We start from the raw sequence: 17,457 nt of genomic DNA, 5'->3' as shown, positions 1-17,457 counted from the left end.
CAACCACCGCTGGCTGGGAGCCTAAGCTGCTACTGAATTACCATCAAGCCTGTGGTCCTGCTTGCAAGCTCACCCCCAGCCTGGGAATTATTATTTTAAAGTTCACCTCTTTATAACATCTGCGCTGGGAAAGTAAAGCGCAACTTTAAATGACTTGGCCAGGATAACAAGGAAAAAAAAGAAAAAAAAAAATGCAAGGAAATATTTGAACCTGATCTTTTAAATCCCAGTTTAAAATCCCAGCAGTGGCAAAGCCAGGTTTAATAAAAATAGGAGAAGATGAAAAGAGGAAAAGTTATAGCAGACAGTGTAATCATGGACCAGTAAGCTCAGTTTCACAGGAAGAAAGAGATCTCAGAGATATTAACTGGACAAACTGAATTTAATTTCTGAGCCCTTATGATTTATAGACATACATTAGAATAATGAGAACCCATTTCTACCCATGTATGGGACTGAAGCTTGGCTTACAGGATTTTTCTCTTGAAAACTACTTCTTTAACTCAAGTAGTTTGAGTCCAAATAGAAGCATCAGACCTTGTGCCCCAAAACCACTGAATGTGCCCTGTTGCATGTTATCAGCACCCTACATGCTGCCAGCAAATGCATGTCACAAAACAGCTGCAGTAACTTAGATATGAGGAAACTCATGGATTAGCACTGTCCAACTTTTACTTACTTGGCTTCCAGAGCACAGCCCATGTTAGTGCAGCAAATGGGAGAACAAGGACATCCAGGTACAGGAATACACCACACCCCTAGACACTAGGAAAGGCAGAGAAATGAGTTTGCCTGAATCCTGCCCCTCTTCCCAGTGAGAGACCTCTTTAACCCATCCAAGCCCCTGCAAGATTGATCTTCAATGGGAAGAGTCTGTTCTCAACATTTCCCTCTCACTACCCACTGTTTTATCCTTTGGAAAGCAAAAGGTGTGGGGTGATGTGCAGAGGAGAGACATCATCATCAACAAAATAGAGTGGAGTAAGTCTACTTCAGTGTACATGCACAATAAAGAAGTGCCTACAGGACAGCATTGTGGGGAAAGCTCTCATATCTCTTCTGAGAAATCAGCACAACCAGGTGCCTCTCAAGTGGGGGAACAAGCAGGAGGAATTGAGGTCCATGTGCGGTTGCAGGGCTACAATCTCACTGGGATGATGGAGATGCTGCAGGATAGTTCATGAGCCTGGAGTGCTGCCGTGGATGGATACAGCCTCTTCAGGAAGGACAAGGTGGGACAGCGAGGATGAGGAGTTGTCCTTTATGTGAGAGCACAGCGGGAATGCACAAGGCACCAGCCAGGGGTGGATGATGAGCCAGCTGAGAGCTTACAGGTCAGTATTAGCAGGCCAACAAATAGAGGTGATGGCGTGGCAGGTGTCCGCTGCAGACCACCTGCCCAGGAAGTACATAAAGAAGAAACCCCACATTGGCAGGTCCTGGTCCTCATGGGAGACTCAAACCACCCACTCAAACCAGTATATACTGGAGGGACAAAACACAGCAGGGCACATGCCAGGAGGTTTCTAGTACTGACCTCACTTGGCCTAACAAGTGTGTTCCAGTTCCTCCCCCTTTTTCCCCCCAGTTTATGCACAGTCAGGGTTTGGGAGGATTTGGCCATTGCTCTGTTGAGCACTTTAGCTTCCAGAGTAAACGATACCAACTCCCATCACCACAACGTCCCAGCCCCTGTGGGATGCTGTAGAGTCAGCCTGCATAGGAAGCACTGTCTGCACATTTCATGCATCTTGCTGCTCAGACTTCTGGTTTTCCATTCCACTGACTTAAGTTAATGCCACATTCAACTGTTATGTCCATTTCCCTGTTTGGCCTTACAATTCATCCCAATGCAACAACTGCTGTGCAAGTCAAACATTCAAAAAGCCACAGATATTCATTCTCTGACTAAACTGCACGAGTTATCCAAAAGGCACACTTGTTATTAAGTAGCTGACATGCCAATTTCATCTCTTTCCACTGCAATCTACAGTGCTAAAAACAACACAAAACTCAGCTTTCCTCTGAGATTACCTGGTTACATTTATGATGTGAAAAAGAACGCTGCAGTTTGGGGTAGGAGGGAGGGTGGGAGATGCTGAGAACATTAAAGTCTTTCCAGTAAAACTAGAAGAAACAAAAAGTCAGTCTGTTGGGCACCATTTGGAGAATGAGACTCCAAGCCCTGGAGTGCACATTTGTGACAGGGAACTGCCAGTGGATCTGTTAGTTCATAAAACTGCTCCCCTGTATTTGAGGAAAGCACAGGTTCAGACTTCTACCACTCTCCAAGAAGCCAGCAGATTGGTTTGTGGGTAACATGTACATCAAAAAATAGCAGCTCACTGTGAATACTCCCTATTTCTTAGGACCTACCATAGTATTATTCAGAGTGTACTTTAACCATGATAAAACAAATCATTTTCATCACAGTTATTAGATCAAGAAGTGGGAAAAAAGTCAACAGCATCATTTCTATTACATTTTAAGCACTAAGTTATTAAAGATGCTGTTTCAATGGTCAAGACAAATGGACATGATGATAGTGTTAATGGTGTTTGCTGACAGCAGTGATCCCAGCCTGGTCCAGTCCTGCCCACCAGCAAAGCCCTTAGTGAGAATGTTGTACCACCAGCACTGGAGGTATAGTTTTCCCCTACTTCCCTCCACACCACCAGCCTTCACCTTATTGGGATAAATACCAAATTCCACAGTTTGGGTCAGTTGTGAGTGCTGAAAGACCTGAACCAGTGCATCATCCGACAGTCACATTATCACAGAGGTTTGGGGAATTTTGCCAGGACAGAGAAATGTTATTTATGCCATTACATAGATGAGCTTTCTCCTGGGTTCTGGGCACAAAAACAGGCTGTTGTATCCCATACATGTTAAATCCAGGATGTCAAAGAGAAGAGTCTCCAAATCTCCATCAACTGAGCAACTGCGTGGCATTCCTCCATCATACTTTCATCTCCAAGAGCAAGTATGTATTACCTGATGTGGATTCTTCCAGCAAGTTGAAAATATCATGGTGTTTGTCACAAATTACTCGATTTTTCATTTTTATTTTGCATGGTCTTTGCAGACATAGCATGTTATAAATACATTTGTAAAAACTCAACAGCTGAAACAATACCTCTTTTTAAAAGTGCATGTCAAACATATTTCTGACTTTTTACATTTTTATGCAACTGATGAATAACATTGAATCTAATAAAAACAGTGCTTTTAAGTCTTTGGGGGGAAAAAAGCAGCAGAACGTATTCTTTCAGACATGAATTTTCCAAAAGAGTCTGTTAAAAAACATGCTGCATTGATATCTGGTTAATATACAGAGGGATGTACATATGTGTATATATATATACACACGTATATATTTTTATAGGCTCGCAGATAGACCAAAGAACTTTAAGACCACATTAAGATGAAGGTGATCTAATGACCCAGCTGGCATAGTTAGCAGAATCTGTCAAAAAGAAAAAGGTGTTTTGTTCTCCAGCACTGGAACCACAGTTAAGAGCACCTACTTCAAAGCATTATTGACCAGACAGTAGGTAGCACATTTCCTTCCCCTAGTGACCAGAACTAATGTTTTAACATGTAACCATGTTCTAAACATAAAGGCACAATTAATGGAGGAAGAGAAGAAGCGATCATTGTTCCTTCATAGAGGTGTACAGATTGGGACTGCAGGACCTTGGGCCACCTCAGATAGATCAGTGATAAAAGGGACTTTAGACAAGCAACTGGGGAAACTCGCCTTCTGCTTTCCCTGAACAAAGGTGCATCTTATGATCAGACAAGACAACAAAAACAGTGATCATTCAGCTGAACCAATAGATTTACAGGCTCAGGGTTCATGCTTTGGCAATAGAATTTTAACAAGTGATCACCAAATTTAATACAAGATAAATACCTTTTCACAGTGTCATCTAAAATCCTGTCGTGTCATGCCCAGCTAGGAAGAAAAGAATAAACTGAAGTGGTGGATGTCCACTTGTTAAACCACTATTTCCTAAACAACTAGACTTTCAGAATTAAGGAATCCTATCTAACATGAACATAACTGACTGTTCCCCTCCCAGACACTTGGGATCCAGAAAATCTGTCTCTGGATTTAAGTCACCTGACTTAAAAAGAGCTTGGCTAGAAGCAACTTGCATTTAATCAAGTAATATAGATGCAAACTCACTAATATTTAGAAAAAAGGAAAAAACAAAGTTCTTTAGTTCAAATTTTAGTTTGTATTTACAGAAGTGGAAGAAGATTGTAGGCATGCCTTTCAACTACAGATTTCTGTGGGATAGCAAAAAAAAGTCAAAATTTAAAATACTATCTTTCCAAATACAGTGACTTCACAAGTCTCCAAACACACACTCTCATAAGATTTAGAGGTATTGTGGTTAAGAAAGTCAAAACCTCTTTTATACACAATCCTCCACTCACTTTGAACTGGCCTGAGTGATGACATATTAGAAAATAAAAAAGGCACAAAGCATAAACTTAAGATGCTACAGGATGAGCTTTGCTGTCTAATGATTTGTACATCTATCCTCAGGTATCCTCCTCTCAGATGTACACTATACACAGGAAGATATTCAAGTGTTTTCAGTCAACAAAAACTAAGCAATTCCACAGGCCTACAAATCAAAAGAAAAGAAAGAAAACCTTAAAGAGGAGAAAACTTGCCAGTGTGCAGTTCCCATTCACATTTCTGACTTAAAGTGGAACTCTGAAAGGTAAAAATTACTTGTGTAATAACAACATTATATGTAAACCAGAGTAATCAACATTGCATGATTCCGCGAGCTCAGTGCTGCTATTGTATGCTGTCCAAATAATGCACTTCTGGGTACAGAGTGTTAATAAGGAGAGCCAAGAGATTATTGCCATCTCAAAGACAATGTTCTGGATGCTTGATGAACTGAGAAGCCTGGGAGAGCTGCTCTTGATAATCCATATATTGTTTGTTTGATGCCATAGATTCAAGAGCATTCAGTGCCTATAGATACAAGGGAAAATTCTGTTAGCTGTGTGTACTTCGGTCTGTAACAAACCAGTTCATGAGCCATCACATGCACAATTCCACTAGAAGATCCTTATCTACTAGAGAACACAGAGTATTCAGAACAAAACATTTGTAAAATAAAATCACATAATGGTGTTTCAAGTCAACTCATATTTTTCAAGCTATTCTCTCCCCGAGATCAACACAACAACTGTTCTGTCAAGGCTTGCTAGGATTCTGTAACCCAAATATTGTCAAATATTTACTTCATGAACTCAAGACATGGTTTCAAGGAAATTACATCAAGCTACAAACTGCAACACACTTAACTATTCATTTCAGGTTGTTCTTATGAACTTGACTTTCATAAAAGTATTATTTTGCTCCCATTAATAACATTACAGAGACAATGCCAAGTTAGAAATTATATGCAAAAGAGTACCAGCCAGGGCAAATGCTGGAAGTATGTTTGAACAAGTTTCATTCACTTCTTCAAGAAGAAAAACAAGTTGTACCAAGTAAGTTACTTTGCTTAGGTTTCTAACCAACACTTCCTTCCTCTTCTCATGCACTCACTGAAACAATAACATGGTCAGTGAACATGCTAAAGAAGGAACGTTTATTTGTCATAGGGCTTTTAAGCCCTGATCTCACATAAACAAATGTTAGTGTGAATATAGTCCTGCTTTATCACTGAAAAGCAGTGCAATCACAGCAGCATTGTTTTTTCTTGTTTGTTTTAAATTCCTTCTACCTGCTATGTTCCAAAGTTTCTGAACTCAGGGTTTACAGATGTAAGTTCATCTGCACCTTTCCAGTGTATAAGATTAGAAACTGATGCCTTCATATTAATACAGAACGCTGTATAAACAGTTTTACCTAGGATCACTTTAGGTTAGGGCTCAGACACACAGTCCTGCTACCAGAGTTCAGCAAACTCGCATCATCACCTGGCCTATGCTGCACCTGGCCTTGTCTCTGGCAAATTCCAAGATGGTGTTTTGATGTATAGCAAAATAGTACACAAGTTTGTGATACACCCCCTTCCCTGAGAAGACAAATGAGAGCAACAAGCTATTTCTGAAACTCGGAATTAAGAGACAAGTGTAAAGCAGTAGCAAAAAAAAAAAGATTGAGGGCATTCAGCACCAAATAAAAATCAACAAGTTGAGAGCAGGATCTAGCTTGAAGCAATGCCTGCAGTGACTCTTATAAGCCTCAGCCCACAAACTGAGCCAGCACGCAAAGAGGACATCATGAAGCCAGCAATTGGCACACACTACCTGCTGGGCCTTCTGCGACAGCTTGGGCTCTGACCCCTGTCGTGGTTTAACCCCAGCCAGCAACTAAGCACCACACAGCCGCTCGCTCACTCCCCCCCGGTGGGATGGAGGAGAGAATCGGAAGAGTAAAAGTGAGAAAACTCATGGGTTGAGATAAAGACAGTTTAATAGGTAAAGCAAAAGCCGCGCGCACAAGCAAAGCGAAGCAAGGAATTCATTCGCTACTTCCCATCGGCAGGCAGGTGTTCAGCCATCCTCAGGAAAGCAGGGCTCCATCACGCGCAACGGTTACTTGGGAAGACAAACGCCATCACGCCCAATGTCCCCCTCTTCCTTCTTCTTCCCCCAGCTTATATGCTGAGCATGATGTCATGTGGTATGGAATAGCCCTTGGGCCAGTCTGGGTCAGCTGTCCTGGCTGTGCCCCCTCCCAGCTTCTTATGCACCTGGCAGAGCACAAGAAGCTAAAAAGTCCTTGACTAGTGTAAACTCTGCTCAGCAAGAACCAAAACATCAGTGTGTTATCAACATTATTCTCATCCTAAATCCAAAACACAGCACTCTCCCAGCTACTAAGAAGAAAACTAACTCTATCCCAGCTGAAACCAGGACACCCTGCTTTCAGGTGGACTTGACTCTCTGCGGGAATCTGCACCAAGAGTAAAGGCTTTACAGGACCTTTTTCAATGCATTAGAAAAAAATAAATCACTTTAATATATACATAATAGTATACCATACATACTAGAGGATAAGATAATACCATACATATGAAATGTTATATCTGTTCCCAGCTTAGCTGCAGCCTTGAGGCCACATATGAAATACTCCTCCATTTCATAGCCCTTGAAACATCCACATCAGCCAAATCAAGGGATGAGTTGAAAGAGACTAAGATTTCAGAACAACTTCAACAGGATTGCATCCCAGGTGGTCTTTATAAACATACAGTTATGTTTAGGTACTGTGTTGAATTGGTGTTCCACAAACATTTACGTATTTTTTCTTGGCATTCTTTCCATAGTGAACTTGATTTTAATACCTAAAACCCAAACTTGGTGTCTCTCTTTAGAAGGTAAAGTGAATAACAAGCAAGCACATATTTCTTTAAGCTTCTCTTAACATTTCCAACACCTCAAGGTTAAGATGGAAAAGGCAACGTGCATGTGATCGTACAAAATTCTTATGAGGTCAACTGGAACAGTCTTCTACAGACCAGGTGAAAGACTTTTCCTCTAACAAACAGTCTCCCTACCAACTTCGCTGGAGATGGACATTAAGCCAGAATCACAACTGCATTTTCTTTCCTTTTCCACCACAAACTTTGCAGAAGTTCATATTTACTTCTTAACCAGATTAAAACACTTGCTACATTTTTTCTGTGATGGGCCCAAACAAATTTATAGATTTAGGGACAGCATGGATTCAGAACATCTTTTGACATTGCACTGTGCAGTCTGGATCCAGGCTGCAGCTTTTTTAACATGATGACTCATTAAATCAACTAATTCACTGTATCTTCAACCCTTACCTAGGTGACAAAGCCTAGCCCAATAACACCAAGTATTCCAGAAGTCAGTCTCTCCTCAGCCAGCTGACTCTGCCTGCCCTGGATTGACAGCAGTGTCTGAATGACAGATTCGATCAGAATGGTGTCATCTTGCTCCATCTGAATCAAGGATAACTGCATAGCTTTATGCCACCAAAGAAACAGCTTTGCCTCTTCCTTTGCTGAGCTTTAGGTAAGATTTAAATAATAAAACCAAAACAAAATATAAATTTAAAAAAAAAAAAAGATGCATAGGTTAAGAAGTTTGTATCTCTCCCCATTAAGCCCATGAAGAATTCAGATGGTTAATTAACGACAGCTAATCGTACTATATGAGGATAGCATAACTATACTGCCCCACCAGTAGTAACTGCTGTAACTGCTATTGTTATGAATTTGATGCAGGCATCAGCTAGCAGATTTTAAGGGCCTGTAAGAGGACAAAGAACAATGCTTCCTTTTAAGCTTTACAACTGAGAATAAATGATACTCCCAATAAAACACTTTAGGAAGCACTAGCTGTTGTTTCCACAACAATTTAGACTTTTAATATGAACACTGAAGTTTTTTGTTGAGCAAAGCACAAAGTGAAGTTCCCCCTATGATATTTTTAATCTTTCCCCAAACAGTTTGCAGTTTAAGTTAACAAGCTCAGATTTTCCACATAAAACATCAGCACGAGTTTCCTGCATCAGACTATCCTAACATTACTCCACCCAATCATTTCCCATCCCAGGCACCCTCAGCTTTGATGTTTAGACCAAAGTTTAATTTGCTGTGTATGATGTCTTTGCTGTCTCCTTCACACTTCGGCAATCAAATTACTATGGTACCTATAAAAGTGAAAGTATTCTTTGAATTTCAAGAAACAGTGGGAACGTACATTTTCCCAAAATGTTCTTTCACAGCAAATATGAACATATGGAAAAATATTCACCACATTTGCTAAATTCTGGCAACTTTGGCAGTAACTGTAAATACAGTTGTTACATACTTTAAGTACAAAGTATTATCATTTTAACCCCAAAGCTATCCATCCTTTCCCACCAGAACCCTGTTATCTAATAAGTTGTTTTACAGCAATAGAGGCTGCTAACTCTGGGCACCCCACCAGATCCACTGGGTTCAGATTTGGTTCAGAGCTGCTGACAGTCACCATTGAGCAGCTTTGAACACCAGGTCTCTCAGGAATGTCAAACTGAATATTTAGCGCACAACTCATCCCACCTAGTGGACATTCTGGAAATCGGAACCCACAGTGATTTAGGGTTTGCTTAAAGTAATTTTAACTGAGCATAAATCCAGGCTGCCATTGAAATCAAGCTTCTCTGACTGAAAACTGACCAAAACTGCACCAGAAGTGTTCAAGTAAATAAAATTCCCTCTTCTGTTTAACCACAACAACTATTAGTGTTGGCACTGGGGTTGGGCAGACTCCATAATAGTGAATATAGAAGGATTGGCCATTTCATCCAGCAGCCTGGTGAAATTAACCTAATTAACCTGGCCACCTAATTATACCAGCTATACAACTATAGCCTTATTTAAAAGTCAAGACATATTCAGAAGCCTTGAGTTTTGTACCTTGGGTACACTTGCTCCAGGGGAAGAGGGGGGGAAGGGGGGGAGGAAAAAAAAAAAAAAAAAAAAAAGAAAAAAGCCCCAAAAGTCATCTGTCATGGCACAGCTCTCCAGTAGGGTAAACATCACAGACCAAACGAGAAAAACAATGGCAGGAGGTTAACTGTCTTACCTGAGGTCACAACTAGTTTTACAGCCAAGTCCCACTTCACAGGCTGCAAACCACCGAGCAGGACCACCACCAGACACCTAACACCAGGGCCCACCAGATCCCCTGAGACAAGTCCTGGCACAGTGCCCATGCGAGAAGTACAGCTTTCTCCTCTCCAGCTCTTGTCAACAGAAGGTTCTGTCCCGGAGGCTCTTCCAAAAACTTCCACCAGCCCCCTCCAAACCTCACAGAGAAGCTAAATCCGATACACACCGCCCCTTTCCTGCCACTCTGCATCAGTGATCCTCCTGCACTCCACAGCCTGGTTGAGCACCACAGAGCATTCTTTCTTTCAGCCCTTTAACATATACAAGCGTGCACAAGGGTTCACGAAACAGAGCTGCTCCTCTTATACCGGAGCTCCTGTCTCCTCCAAAATTTCTCAGCTACAAAGAGTGTCAGCAGCAACAGGCAAACCTTCACTTCTCATCAAGTCACGAAGAGTTTTACTGACTATAGGGCTGTCCTACAGAGCTTCCCCAAGTAGCAATACAAGTACTGAGAGACAGTTATCACTCTCACAGATTTTCAGACACTTTCTGTTCACTCTTGCTAGAACACCTGTGTGGATCATGGACAGGAAGAGACACGACTCCTGACAAGTATCTCTGTGTAGTACAGTGAGACAACTGATTTCACCTGAAGTTTTAGTTTGATAGAGGAAGCTCAGGATGGTACTAGTACTAAAATGGAGATCAATATAAATGCTGTGGGTGTGGACACACCATACATCAATATAATTCCCCTACTTCAATATAGTCAGTTTTCCCAATTGCACAACAGTTTAGAACCCTTTCTTAGAACCCGATCCCTCAGGACCAAGAGAGTGTATTTGTGTCATCCTTCCTTTTAAAAAAGATGCAAATGCCAAATAAAAAAAGATCAAAAAACTAGACAACAAAGAAAAGAAGCCCTCAAGCTCCTGTATAGCAGTCAGTTTTACTCATAATATAACCCCTGTTTTTTCTGTTGGTTCTGTCACTCTTGACAGCTCTACAGGGTAAGGTTCATATTTTTGTTTTGTGCTAATATACCACCTATATATACACATCATCAAAGCAACATGCCCTGCTGCCCATAAGGGAGACATTATAGTAATGCAAGTAATTACATAGTCACAGATGTTCAAAAATCCATGCAGTACAATAAAGGATCTTGACAGCTTTTAAGTTATTTGCTTGACAACTTTAAAGTTACTATCTTTAACACAAACCTGGAGGATTAAAGATGACTACATCATCTAGCAACTTGGACATTTCTTGTTCCAAAACTGCAAGAGTAATCTTTCCACTTTGTTCTAAGGTGCTGAGAAACTGAACCACCTGGCGAATGTATACTCGGCACTTCAGTGTTGCATCCTGTTAATCCAAATTAAAATCAATTAGAAAAAAAATCATGCCTGGAACCCTTTCCACACTCCATAATATACAAAAGCAGAACATTGCAAACAACAAGAACAGCTCAGAGACACTGCAAAACCAGTTCAACTTACAAGGTGGATGTGACTATCTGAATATGCACCAAAGCCTGCTGAGATTTTCAGGAGCTTCACTATCAGCTCAGCTGCAGCATCCTTAGCAAGGATAACAGAGGGAGGGTAGTGACTGTTGCAGTAGCTGATGATGCTTTGATAAGATGAAATGCCCACAAGCTGCCAAGGAAGGGAGCTGGTCTGTCCAAGAAGCTTTATGAGTGGCGATTCCTGAAGATTTAAAGACATCAGTCTAAGCTCCACCTTCTTTGCTGTTTTAAATTAATATTCACAGTACTCAATATTGGAAGGAAGCCCAGACTTCAAAATTTGAAGGAGACTTAGCAGAAACCCCACAGAAATAGATGACCACTGGGAGTCTGGCTGAAAAGCAACTCTTCATTCAAGCAGCAAGCCAACACATGTATGTCATCTCTAGCATTCACGTAACAGTACTCAGAATGCTGCAGGAGCTCTAACCAAGCACAAAAGTCAGTGAGAGACATTAAAATTTGACATGTAAACATGTAAAGACAGCTAGAAAGAAATGGAGACCCCACAAGGCAAAGTCACTTTAGTAGAGGTTTTAAAAAGGCATTAAAAATTATTAAAAAAAAAATTAATCTAAGTTCACAGCAGAACCACGGACAGAAGCCAGGTCCCTCAATTTTCCATTCAGTGAATCACCTACCAACCTGGGGGACTCCTCAAGTGCTTATTCTCATAAATACTGTCCTGAACAGTACAGCAGGTTACAGTGTCCACAACTCACACAGGCAGTGCAAGTATGCAGATGGAAAAGTTTCTCTGTCTACAAGCAGCAGAGAGTCTAGCCTCTGCTACTGCCATCCTCCTCTCATGGGTTTGTATACATCTGCAATACAAAAGGGCACCCCCTGGACACTGAGAAGCACCAAATTTCTCCACATTATAGAATGAACAAATACTGGAATTGTGCTGATGGCCAACACAACCTAAAGACTTTAAGGATCCAGAACTAACCCAAATTAGACTACATCAACAAGAATGTGACACTGGTACATCAAGTATTTCTCAAGTTGCTCATGCACTGGAACATAGGGCTGAGAAAGTTTGAGAATTAGGTCAAGGTGTCACAGGAGTGTTCCGGGAGGTAAAAAAAATGAATGACAGCATGTCAGTTTAACACATTGCTGGAGGCTAGGAGGGAATTCCTGAGAGACTCATACAATGTACAAATAGGTATCTTTTGAATCTTGAGAAGCTTCTGATAAGCAAATACGTTAAGGTCAAAGCACGTGAACTGTGAACTCCAGTAATTTTCCTACACTGGAATACAATGTTGATCAAAGGCTGCTGGTTACATCTTGACACAGCATCTCGTAATGCCTCAGAGGAAATGGAAAAACAGAAGACATTGCAACTGGGAGAAAGCTGGCAGATGTGAAATGGGACTTCTTGAAAATTACCCAGCCCCTCTGGAAGCATCCTCCAGAAGCAATGGACTGAATCAGACTGTGCTAAATTTACCCACACAGAGCTCTTAGCAAAAGCAGGGTTTGGAAAGTTCATCATAACACCCAGTGTTTCTCTTCCCTATTCCAACAATTCAGAAATACTGGAATGCAACCATAAATGGGAAAAGCGCTGAGAAATCAGAGATGATCAAATCCCCCTTCAGAGCAAGGGAACAAGAAAACTCAACTAAGATTCAACAGATAAAGTAATCTGTCCCCAGTAACTCATCAGAAACAGACGGTGACAAGCTTCTTGAAGATATATCTGGTCTTCAAGATGTTGTTACATCATTGTGATTTGTCATCACATCCCGGAAGCAGCATTCAGTTGGTGAGGCATGCGGCAGCAGCAATGGTAAGTCCTACGACTGGGCGCTAGATTGGGGTGGAAAAGGGGGTTTCCTGTGCCAGGGAACCCGATAAAGAGCCTGGTGGGGCCCTCGCGCCAAAGGAAAACCGGCTGCTCTCGTGAGCGAGGCAGGCGGGGCTTGGGCATTGCTGGGGCAACCGCGGGAGATTTAAATGGGCCCCTGGGGAGCACGAGCGACCAGAAGCGGCAAACAGGGCGTGGCGCGGTAGTTTGCACAGCAGTTCGCATGGCAGTTCACACAGGCAGAGCGAGCAGGTAGCTGGCGAGCTCTCCTTGTGGTCTACACTCTCCCGGAAGAGACTTAGCCATGGTTTCCGCTCGGACAAGAGCCATCGCCAGAAGGGATGTGGTGACACAGACGGAGTTCCCACTCAAACATGCAGCCACCCAGGTCTCTGGCTGCAGGGAGTGCCAGAGCCTTGCTCTGGTGATGGGGTACTGCCGTGACAACACCTGCGTGAGGTGCGAGCAGGTGGAGGATCTGCTCAGCCTGGTGGCAGAGCTGAAAGAAGAAGTAGCAAGATTGAGGAGTATCAGGGAGTGCAAGAGGGAGATAGACTGGTGGAGCCACTCCGTACCATGCCTGAGACGAGCACGCCAGATGGAAGCATCAAGTGAGGGAGAGGCTCCCCTGTCCTCATGCCGTCAGGCAGAGGGAGGGGACACAAGAGAAGGAGAAGGATGCATGCAGATCCCAGCTCGGCGCAGCAGGCAAATCCTCTCCCGGCCAACCTCGCCCCCCCAGGTGCCCTTACACAATAGGTATGAGGCTCTGGAACTTGAGGGCCAGGAGGATAAAGATATAGACAGGGATCCATCCAAAGGGTTGACTGGAGGGAAGCAGTCAGCCCCACGCATTACAATGGCCACTAGTAAGAAAAAAAGAAGGGTAATTGCCATAGGCGATTCCCTTCTGAGGGGAACAGAGGGCCCGATATGCCGACCAGACCCATCCCGTAGGGAAGTCTGCTGCCTCCCTGGGGCAAGGATAAGAAACGTTACCAGGAAGCTCCCTAGGCTGGTAAAAGCTTCCGATTATTATCCACTATTGGTTGTTCAGGTTGGCAGCGATGAGGTAGCTGATAGAGGCACAAAGACGATCAAAAGGAACTTTAGAGAACTAGGGCGATTGCTTGAAGGATCAGGAGCAAAGCTGGTGTTTTCCTCCATCCTGTCAGTAGCCAGGAGGCATATGGAAAGGAACAGGAAGACCCATCTCATTAACACGTGGCTCAGAGGCTGGTGCCAGCGGCGGAATTTTGGGTTTTTCGACCATGGGGCAGTTTACATGGCACCAGGCCTGCTGGAGTCAGATGGGGTTCACCTGTCTCAAAGGGGGAAAAGGATCCTGGCCCAGGAGTTAGCTGGCCTCATTGAGAGAGCTTTAAACTAGCATTCGAAGGGGGAAGGGGACAAAACCAGGCTTGCTAGGGATGAGCCTAGGGGTGGCATGCCTGTGTTGGAGAAGAGATCTATAGCCCAAGTGAAGTGCATTTACACCAATGCACGCAGCATGGGCAATAAGCAGGAGGAGATGGAAGCCATTGCATGGCAGGAAAACTATGATGTGGTCGCCATCACGGAAACATGGTGGGATGACTCACACAACTGGAATGCTGCAATGGATGGCTACAAGCTCTTTAGAAGGGACAGGCAAGGAAGGAGAGGTGAAGGGGTAGCCCTGTATGTTAGGGAGTGTTTTGACTGTCTAGAGCTCAACGACAGTAATGATAAGGTTGAGTGCTTATGGGTAAAGCTCAGGGGGAATGCTAACAAGGCAGACATCCTGGTGGGAGTCTGTTATAGACCACCCAAACAGGATGAGGAAACAGATGAAGCATTCTACAAGCATCTGGCTGAAGTCTCACAATCCCTAGCCCTTGTTCTCCTGGGAGACTTCAACTTACCAGATCTCTGCTGGAAATACAACACAGCAGAGAGAAAGCAGTCTCAGAGGTTCCTGGAGTGTGTGGAAGATGATAACTTCCTGACACAGCTGGTAAGCGAGCCAACCAGGGGAGGTGCCCCGCTGGACCTGCTGTTTACGAACAGAGAGGGCCTGGTGGGCGATGTGGTGGTTGGAGGCTGTCTTGGGCTCAGCGACCATGAAATGATAGAGTTTTCAATTCTAGGAGAAGTAAGGAAGGGGGTCAGCAAAACCACTACCCTGGACTTTAGAAAGGCAGACTTTGGCTTGTTTAGGACTCTGGTTAACAGAGTCCTTGGGAGGCAGTCGTGAAGGGCAAAGGAGTCCAGGAAGGCTGGATGTTATTCAAGGAGGAAGTCTCAAAGGCGCAGAAGCAGGCCGTCCCCTTGTGCTGCAAGTCGAGCAGGCGGGGGAGGAGACCGGCCTGGCTGAACAGAGAGCTTTGGCTGGGACTCAGGAAAAAAAGGAGAGCTTACCACCTTTGGAAGAATGGGCAGGCAACTCAGGGGGACTACAAGGATGTTGCGAGGATATGCAGGGAGAAGATCAGAAAGGCGAAGGCACAGCTAGAACTTAAACTGGCCACTGCAGTTAAAGAAAACAAAAAAAGTTTTTACAAATATATCAGCGACAAAAGGAGGGCCAGGGAGAATCTCCCTCCTTTGTTGGATGCGGAGGGAAACATTGCCACAAAGGATGAGGAGAAGGCTGAGGTACTTAATGCCTTCTTTGCCTCAGTCTTTAATAGTCAAGCTAGTCATCCTCAGGGTTTTCAGGCCCCTGAGCTGGGAGATGGAGATAGGATGCAGAATGATGCCTCAGGTGTTGAAGAGGTGGCAGTCACTGACCTGCTCCTCCACCTGGATGCGCACAAGTCCATGGGGCCAGATGGGATCCACCCAAGGATACTGAGGGAGCTGGCAGAGGAGCTTGCCAAGCCACTCTCCATCATTTATCAGCAGTCCTGGTCAACCGGGGAGGTCCCAGATGACTGGAAGCTAGCAAACGTGACACCCCTCTACAAGAAGGGTCGGAAGGAGGATCCGGGGAACTACAGGCCTGTCAGCCTGACCTCGGTGCCAGGGAAGGTCATGGAGCAGGTCATCTTGACTGCCATCACGCAGCAAGTGCGGGACAACCGAGGGATCAGGCTCAGCCAGCATGGGTTTATGAAAGGGAGGTCCTGTTTCACTAACCTGGTCTCCTTCTATGACAAGGTGACCCACTTGGTGGATGAGGGGAAGGCTGTGGATGTTGTCTACTTGGACTTTAGTAAGGCCTTTGACACAGTCTCCCACAGCATTCTCCTGGAGAAGCTGGCTGCTCATGGCTTGGATAAGTGCACTCTCTGCTGGGTTAAAAACTGGCTGGACGGCCAAGCCCAGAGAGTGGTGGTGAATGGAGTCAAATCCAGTTGGCGGCCGGTCACGAGTGGTGTTCCCCGGGGCTCAGTGTTGGGGCCAGTCCTGTTCAATATCTTCATTGATGAGGGGACTGAGTGCACCCTCAGGAAGTTTGCAGATGACACCAAGTTGGGTGGAAGTGTTGATCTGCTGGAGGGCAGGAAGGCCCTACAGAGGGACCTGGACAGGCTGGATCATTGGACCGGGGCCAACTGCATGAGATTCAACAAGGCTAAGTGCTGGGTCCTGCCCTTGGGCAACCCCATGCAATGCTACAGGCTAGGGGAGGAGTGGCTGGAGAGCTGCCTGGCAGAAAAGGACCTGGGGGTGCTGGTTGACAGCTGCCTGAACATGAGCCAGCAGTGTGCTCAGGTGGCCAAGAGGGCCAATGGCATCCTGGCCTGTATCAAGAATAGTGTGGCCAGCAGGACCAGGGAGGTGATAGTGCCCCTGTACTCGGCACTGGTGAGGCCGCACCTTGAGTACTGTGTTCAGTTTTGGGCCCCTCACTACAAGAAGGACATTGAGGTGCTGGAGCGTGTCCAAAGAAGGGCAACAAAGTTGGTGAAGGGTCTAGAGAACAAGCCTTATGAGGATCAGCTGAAGGAGCTGGGGTTGTTTAGTCTGGAGAAGAGAAGACTGAGGGGAGACCTTATTGCTCTCTACAACTACCTGAAAGGAGGTTGTAGTGAGGTGGGGGTCAGTCTCTTCTCTCTAGTAACGAGTGATAGGACGAGAGGAAACGGCCTCAAGCTGCGCCAGGGGAGGTTTGGGTTAGATATTAGGAAAAACTTCTTCACTGAGAGGGTGGTCAAGCATTGGAACAGGCTGCCCAGGGAGGTGGTTTAGTCTCCATCCCTGGAGGTATTTAAAGAACAGATAGATGTGGTGCTTGAGGACATGGTTTGGTGGTGGACTTGGCAGTGATAGGTTAATGGTTGGACTTGATGATCTTAAGGGTCTTTTCCAACCTTAACGATTCTATGATTCTATGATCACACGGAGTTAGGAGGGGAGCATTTTATGGGAAGAAATAAATGTTTGCAAAAGCAGTGCTGAGTAAGGACTGAACAACACTTTTTTATAACTCCTGAGAAAACATGTTCAAGCAGACATATAAATATTTTCCTTTTAGACAGCTATGAAAAAAAAAAACTGTG

The 17,457-nt window shown here is 44.2% G+C and overlaps 2 pseudogenes across 2 annotated transcripts in view; one reads left to right on the top strand and one right to left on the bottom strand.

The window, feature by feature from the left end:
- Positions 1 to 17,457, top strand: part of LOC309601921 (HAUS augmin-like complex subunit 1) — a 303,238-nt pseudogene that overhangs the window by 184,834 nt on the left and 100,947 nt on the right. The gene's annotated exons all lie outside the window — the stretch shown is intronic.
- The window catches only part of LOC309601685 (ectopic P granules protein 5 homolog), a 49,651-nt pseudogene continuing 42,060 nt past the window's right edge, over positions 9,867 to 17,457 (bottom strand). Inside the window, exons 28-30 of the transcript in view lie at positions 11,123 to 11,332; positions 10,844 to 10,988; positions 9,867 to 9,928 (exon numbers count right to left, since the gene is read on the bottom strand). The product of the transcript in view is annotated as an ectopic P granules protein 5 homolog (transcript). The remainder of the gene's footprint in view (positions 9,929 to 10,843; positions 10,989 to 11,122; positions 11,333 to 17,457) is intronic.

The sequence above is a fragment of the Platalea leucorodia genome (genome assembly GCF_965183815.1).
Source record: "Platalea leucorodia genome assembly, chromosome: W".
Classification (NCBI taxonomy): Eukaryota; Metazoa; Chordata; class Aves; order Pelecaniformes; family Threskiornithidae; genus Platalea; species Platalea leucorodia.
The sequence above is the reverse complement of the archived record's forward strand: the minus strand, read 5'-3'. Positions and strand labels throughout refer to the sequence as shown.